This window comes from Scyliorhinus canicula, chromosome 16 (assembly GCF_902713615.1).
Source record: "Scyliorhinus canicula chromosome 16, sScyCan1.1, whole genome shotgun sequence".
Taxonomy (NCBI): Eukaryota; Metazoa; Chordata; class Chondrichthyes; order Carcharhiniformes; family Scyliorhinidae; genus Scyliorhinus; species Scyliorhinus canicula.
The window spans coordinates 77,757,850-77,763,849 of record NC_052161.1 but is presented as its reverse complement, the minus strand read 5'-3'; positions in this window follow the sequence as shown (position 1 = coordinate 77,763,849).

Genomic DNA, 6,000 nt, shown 5'->3' with positions numbered 1-6,000 from the left:
AGCAGCCGTGTGTACCATCTACAAGATGTACTACAGGAATTCGCCAATGCTCCTTGGGCAGTGCCTCCCAAATTCATGACCACTACCATCTGGAAGGACAAGGGCAGCAGATACATGGGAACCACCACCTGGAAGTTCCTTGCCAAGTCATGCACACTCCTGACTTGGAAATATATCGCTGTTCCTTCTCTTGTCACTGAGTTCAAATCCTTGAACTCCCTCCCTAACAGCACATTAGGTGTACCTACATCACATGGACTGTCGCGGTTCCAAGAAGGCAGCTCGCCACCACCTTCTCAAGGGCAATTAGGGATGGACACCAAAAGCTGGCCTAGCCAGCGAAGCCCATGTTCTATTAAAAAAAAAAATTTGAAAAAAAGGTTTCAGATTGTGAAAGAGAAGTGGTTGGTGAAAAATCCCTTTTGAGGTTGAGACCCCAGAGTCAGTTATTAACTTAGAGCTGACTCCAAATTACAAGGATTTGGAAGGTGCTTCTGAGGAGCCTTGGTGAGTCCCTGCAGTGCATCTTGTAGGTGATACACGCTGCTGCCACTGTTCATCAGTGGTGGAGAGAGGGCTGGGATCATCATTGGCAGACGCTGGTAGCTGATTTCCCCCAACTAGCGAAGAATGGAGCTTCGGCCGAAAAACACGGCCGAGATTCATGATATTGTAATTGCCGATCAGGCGAAGAATCCCTTCCGACGCCCAAAGCAGCCTCGCGCCCAATGGACCGAGTTCCCAATTGCGCTGGGAAGCATGGCCTCAGCACTCGGGAACCCAGCGTGGCGGCTGTGCACGTGTTCAGTGCTGCCACAATCTGCCGGGAGCCATGCTGCTGGTCGGGGGGGGGGGGCTTCCGCAAGGGCTGGGGGGACTGGTAGGGGGGGGGCAGTATTTGGCAAATCGGGTCTGCGCAAGGCCGACGCCATGCGCGGCCACGAACCCGGCTATTCACTAGCCGTTTTTGTCATGGGAACTGGGAGTTTTACCCAGTGCACCTGCTAACCCCTCACCAGTCACAGGATTGGTGATGGTTTGGTGCCGATTTTGCATTGTAAAATGCCACAGTTTCCTCACTGGTGTTGGCACCTAGCCTTAAAATCGGGGAATAGAGCCCCAGGTTCAGCATCAATTACGTTCCGATGCTTCAATCCCCCGCCATGGCAGCAACGAGCTACACTCACTGCATCATGGAGGCATCATGCTAATCAGTGTTTTGCACCCATTTGGATCTGGTTAACAGGCTGGAAGCCCAATTTTCCAGCCCCACCCCCTATGATTCTCCAGCCCTCTCAGCCAGGGGTTACGTAGGTGTGAATTGGTACAAGTATTTACAAGCAAGGCCATGTCCATTGAGGAGGAGCAAGGAGGTAAGAACATAGAACATTACAGCGCAGTACGGGCCCTTCGGCCCTCGATGTTGCGCCGACCTGTGAAACCATCTGAAGCCTATCTGACCTACACTATTCCATTTTCATCCATGTGTCTATCCAGTGACCACTTAAATGCCCTTAAAGTTGGCGAGTCTACTACTGTTGCAGGCAGGGCGTTCCACACCCCTACTACTACTCTGAGTAAAGAAACTGCCTCTGACATCTGTCCTATATCTACCACCCCTCAATTTAAAGCTATGTCCCCTCGTGTTGGTCATCACCATCCGAGGAAAAAGACTCTCACTGTCCACCCTATCTAACCCTCTGACTATCTTATATGTCTCTATTAAGTCACCTCTCAGCCTTCTCCTCTCTAACGAAAACAACCTCAAGTCCCTGAGCCTTTCCTCGTAAGACCTTCCCTCCATACCAGGCAACATCCTAGTGCTCTTCGGGGGGGTTTAAACTAATTCAGCAGGGGGGGTGGGAACCTAAATTGTAGTCCCAGTGTACAGGATGTTGAGAGTAGTGAGGTCAGGGATAGGGTTAAAAGTTCGAAAGAGGGCACCGGCAAGCAGGACGCTGGTTTGAAGTGTGTCTACTTCAACGCCAGGAGCATCCTGAATAAGGTGGGTGAGCTTGCAGCATGGGTTGGCACCTGGGATCTCGATGTTGTGGCGATTTCGGAGACATGGGTAGAGCAGGGACAGGAGTGGTTGTTGCAGGTTCCAGGATTTAGATGTTTCTGTAAGAACAGAGAAGATGGTAAAAGAGGGGGGGTGTAATCAAGGAAAGTATTACGGCGGTAGAAAGGACGCTTGAGGACTCGTCTACTGAGGTAGTATGGGCCGAGGTTAGGAACAGCAGAGGAGAGGTCACCCTGTTGGGAGTTGTCTATAGACCTCCGAATAGTTACAGAGATGTAGAGGAAAGGATTGCAACGATGATTCTCGATAGGAGCGAGAGTAACATGGTAGTTGTTATGGGGGACTTTAACTTTCCAAATATTGACTGGAAATACTATAGTTCGAGTACTATAGATGGGTCAGTTTTTGTGCAGTGTGTGCAGGAGGGTTTTCTGACACAGTATGTAGACAGGCCAACAAGGGGCGAGGCCACATTGGATTTGGTACTGGGTAATGAACCCGGCCAGGTGTTAGATTTAGATGTAGGTGAGCACTTTGGTGATAGTGATCACAACTCGGTTATGTTTACTTTAGTAATGGGCAGGGATAGGTATATACCGCAAGGCAAGAATTATAGGTGGGGGAAAGGCAATTATGATGCTATTCGGCAAGATTTAGGATGTATAGGATGGGGAAGGAAACTGCAGGGGATGGGTACAATCGAAATGTGGAGCTTTTTCAAGGAACAGCTACTGCGTGTCCTTGATAAGTATGTACCTGCCAGGCAGGGAGGACGTTGTCGAGCAAGGGAACCGTGGTTTACTAAGGAAGTTGAAGCACTTGTCAAGAGGAAGAAGAAGGCTTATGTTAGGATGAGACATGAAGGCTCAGTTAGGGCACTTGAGAGTTACAAGTTAGCCAGGAAGGACCTAAAGGGAGAGTTAAGAAGAGCGAGGAGAGGACACGAAAAGTCATTGGCGGATAGGATCAAGGAAAACCCTAAGGCTTTCTATAGGTATATCAGGAACAAAAGAATGACTAGAGTAAGATTAGGGCCAATCAAGGATAGTAGTGGAAAGTTGTGTGTGGAATCAGAGGAGATAGGGGAAGCGTTAAATGGATATTTTTCGTCAGTGTTTACACTGGAGAAAGACAATGTTGTCGAGGAGAACACTCAGGTTCAGTCGACCAGGCTAGATGGAATTGAGGTTCAAAAGGAGGAGGTGTTAGCAATTTTGGAAAATGTCAAAATAGATAAGTCCCCTGGGCCAGATGGGATTTATCCTAGGATTCTCTGGGAAGCCAGGGAGGAGATTGCAGAGCCTTTGTCCTTGATCTTTATGTCGTCTTTGTCGACAGGAATAGTGCCGGAAGACTGGAGGATAGCAAATGTTGTCCCCTTGTTCAAGAAGGGGAGTAGAGACAACCCTGGTAATTATAGACCTGTGAGCCTTACTTCGGTTGTGGGTAAAATGTTGGAAAAGCTTATAAGAGATAGGGTTTCTAATCATCTTGAAAAGAACAAGTTGATTAGCGATAGTCAACACGGTTTTGTGAAGGGTAGGTCATGCCTCACAAACCTTATTGAGTTTTTTGAGAAGGTGACCAAACAGGTGGATCAGGGTAAAGCTGTTGATGTGGTGTATATGGATTTCAGTAAGGCGTTTGATAAGGTTCCCCACGGTAGGCTATTGCAGAAAATAAGGAAGTATGGAATTGAAGGTGATTTAGCGGTTTGGATCAGTAATTGGCTAGCTGAAAGAAGACAGAGGGTGGTGGTTGATGGCAAATGTTCATTCTGGAGTTCAGTTACTAGTGGTGTACCGCAAGGATCTGTTTTGGGGCCACTGCTGTTTGTCATTTTTATAAATGACCTGGAAGAAGGAACGCCCTGCCTGCAACAGTAGTAGACTCGCCAACTTTAAGGGCATTTAAGTGGTCACTGGATAGACATATGGATGAAAATAGAATAGTGTAGGTCAGATAGGCTTCAGAGGTCGGCGCAACATCGAGGGCCGAAGGGCCCGTACTGCGCTGTAGTGTTCTATGTTCTATGTTCTAAATCTCCTCTGAACCTTTTCCAAAGCTTCCACATCCTTCCTATAATGTGGTGACCAGAACTGCACGCAGTACTCCAGGAGCGGCCACACCAGAGTTATGTACAGCTGCAGCTCCTTGTGGCTCCGAAACTCAATCCCCCTACATATTTCAGACCTTTCAGGCTTACTGTGGGGTGTATGCCTGTATATCAGGGAGTAGTGGGGAACCACTTGGTGGCAAGTGAGTGAACATGGGGTGTTCCCCTCGGGATTGAAGTGCCCTGACTGATCCTCCCCATTGCTGCAAAAATTCATTTAAACCCACCCTTAACTGCAACTTACAGGCTCCTAGCTGTTTTGCTTGCAGTATCCTGTATATGCTCTGAGGGCTTCTGGTCATGTGGAAATCCACCCAGTCTGCCCATCTGGAAACCCTCATATCCCAGCAGTATGATCAAGGGGATGGGCATGGCCATGCTCAATAACTGGCCCACTAGGTGTAGGCACTCTTCAGAAGCACAATCCAATAGAGGAAGCAGGGTATTAGCAGAGCTCACCCTAAACAAAGGAACATGCATCCTGGCTGCATCCTGGCTGCTGGAACCCACACGTGCACACAGCCCCTCTCAGAGTAAAGTGTCACAGGTGAGGTTTATTAGTTAGAGCAGGGTTTTTCAAAATGACCCATGGGTGGGTCGCAGGAGGGTCACGGAGCGATCGGTCGTGGCATTCCCGATCACGGGAGAAGCGCCCAACACCCACGACCGGCCGCGACTAGTGGTCTTGAGAATGCCGGCCGTGACCAGTCTTAAAATGCGAATGATGCAGTCTTCCTACCAGAGGTAGTGGCGTAGATCAGGTGATGCACCCGGCATGTATACTGACATCACATCCTGTACGTCTGTGCTTTTGACGTGAAATCACGGAGGGGCGATTCCTCTATTTTCTAGCTGCGTGTAAGCAAGTGACAGGACTATGAAGAACTTTAGATGGATCATTTTGATACAAGGAAGAGAGGGCCAGAGACACAATCTCACGACTGAATCTGCCAGGATCTCACGACTGAATTTGCTGGAGAGAGCTGCCACAGGAGAGTCTACGGCAGGACAAAGCAGTGCTCTTGTGAGCTGATAAGGAGAGTCCACGACAGGACAAAGCAGTGCTGGTGTGAGCTGTATGCAGAACTCCCAGGCATCTGGTGAACAGCCTACTAGGAAACTGAACTTGGGATCAAAGCAATATAAAGATGATTTCTTGAGCTATGGCTTTGTTAATAGTGCCAATGCAAAGCCCATTTGTGTTATATGCAGGGAAGTAATGATAGATGAGGGTTGGATGTTAATATGCCTTGCCTTGCAGCCACCTTTTCAATCCTAAACGCATTGAACCTCAAAGTGAAAGGGAAAAATCCTTTTGAGTTTGAGACCCCCGAGTCAATTATTAACTTACAGCTGATTCCCATTGAAGAGACTCAACTTCTGCACCTCACCTGTGAAAGCACATTGCAAAAACGGCACAAGTCCAAGAGGCTGTCAACATTCCGGAGTAGGATCTCCCAGGAGTATCCAGTACTGAGTAAAACAAGCATTTTGTTGCTATCGCCCTTCATGACGACCTACATGTGAGGTGTATTATTTTCCATCCTCACAAATATGAAAACGGCACAAAGGAACCAGCTGAACTCTGCACCTGATATGCACATATCCCTCTCCTCCAATGAGCCTGATTGGAGTGAGTTCGTGAGGACCAAGCAGTCTAATCTGACACATTAAAGGTAAGTGAAAATGGTTTGTTGCAAAGGTTGGCCGGTGTGGGTCGCAAAGGTTGGCCGGCGTGGGTCCCAAAGGTTGGCCAGTTGGTATGAGTGGGTCCCGGGAAAAAAGGTTTGAATAACACTGGGTTCAATCACCCCTGAGGTTCACAAGATGTCTTGTGAACAGGGGCTGTTTAGCTCACAGG